This window comes from Aplysia californica, unplaced genomic scaffold (genome assembly GCF_000002075.1).
Source record: "Aplysia californica isolate F4 #8 unplaced genomic scaffold, AplCal3.0 scaffold01093, whole genome shotgun sequence".
NCBI lineage: Eukaryota > Metazoa > Mollusca > Gastropoda > Aplysiida > Aplysiidae > Aplysia > Aplysia californica.
Genome location: NW_004798363.1, coordinates 112,339 through 114,171, shown reverse-complemented (window position 1 = coordinate 114,171; position 1,833 = coordinate 112,339).

Here is a 1,833-nt window from a genome sequence, read left to right as displayed (position 1 = left end):
CCCCCCCATTTTTTTCGTGTAAGCTTACATGTATAACATTCTGGAGAGAATTCACACCTAAAAAGCTTCTCACCCTTTTGCTTGAGCGCTTTTCTGATCATATGGCACTTTTATTAAACACACGTTGCTTTTTTTTTACCCTCTCTAACAATTAACCTCTCCCTTCCCCCGCACCAGCTAGAGATCTAGCAAACATTGCTAGGTCTCTGCCCGCACTCATATCAAATGTAAATTTTAATGATAATTAACTCCCTACCGAAAATTCTTTCAGTGTATGAATATGAGGCAGTTGTTTTTAACTTTATGAAAAAGAAGTTTGATTAATCTGGAAACATTTGGGAAGAAGGAGCATATTGTTAAAAGTTGGTAGAAAGTGGGGTTCGAGCAAAAGCCGTTTAAGTTTACTGCATGACTACTACTGGCGTGTAGGCCAACAATTAACGTATCGTCTCTTTTCCACTAAGCCAAGATGTGCTAAATCAGTTCCCAGCTAGATACATCAAATTTAACAACTTTGTTTCATTTTTATTAGAATCTTGATCTCGAAAGTCAATATTATGGATTTTTTAAATCGAAGGTGCATAGGGCTTTCAATAGCCTGCTTACATGGTGCACAAGCTAAGCTTATACCTTTATCATACCACCTAGGAAGAAGCTGCTCAATATCTCACTGCCTACTGACTGTCTGGCACTCCTTAATTTTACTTTATAAGATCTCATGAGTAGCAGACTTCGAAGAGAGACGCATTAAATGCAAAGAACAGTGGAGACGACCACAACATGCATTTCCTGACGAAGGCCTGATCACCCCCCCCCCTCCCGGGATGTGAAGTCAAGGCCATCTTCGCAGCGATAGACAATCATCAGCATCATCAAGTGGATTCATACTACCGATCTGATAATAATCTTGACAATTGACAAGCACTGCGCGAAAGTTTCGGGTTGAATAAAAATATAATGTAGGGTGCACCGAATGCTGTTGCCACATTACTACTCTGTCACTGCAAGTATTCGCAGCTCTCTCTTTTTCTTTTTCTTTCCTTTTTCGGTTAACGTAGAAATCTGCCGTCTCTCCGATTAGGCCAATTACAAAATTTTAGAGTATGCCCCACTATGACCCTTTATGACTTATTGCTTATAGAGATCATTACAGTTGAGGCCTTGGTAATTAAGTCTTTAATTATTACTTAATTGCTTAGGCTATAAAGAATTAGAGTTATGACTCGGTATAATATAGGCAAAGATCTATCCCTTTATTTATGACTTTAACGCTTCTAACCCCCACGCCCCCACCCCCCCAAAAAAAAACAACAACAAAAAACAAAACAAACTAATTAGTATAAGTAGCCTAAGGCTGTTTGCAGTTGGATACTATATATACCTTTGTTTTGACGTCGATTAAATTCCCTCTGTTTTCGAGCCTCATTTCAAAGAGAATAAAAACTATAACAAGCAAGCAAAAACTGACTCATACATGTACAATAAAATCCCCTCGTCCCAGAAAAAACAAAACAAAACAAAACATCGCCACTAAGTACGGTTTGCTTTTTCTGATGGTCCATAATAATGAGTGGTATTTCATAGACTAGCTAGCTTATATGATTTATTTCATGATGTCATAGAATTCAGCGGACACATTTTTAGTATTACGTACATCTTCTCTTCATTCTGTGAAAATTTAATGAAGATTGGAAGAAAAATGGTGGAGTTATTTTTAAAAAAGTATAGAGGATAGGTCGCGTTTCGAGGAAACGGCGATAAAGAAAAATGAAATATATGAGGAAATGGTGGTGACAAACATTCCCGGTATGGGAAAAAATACGTTGTTTTTTT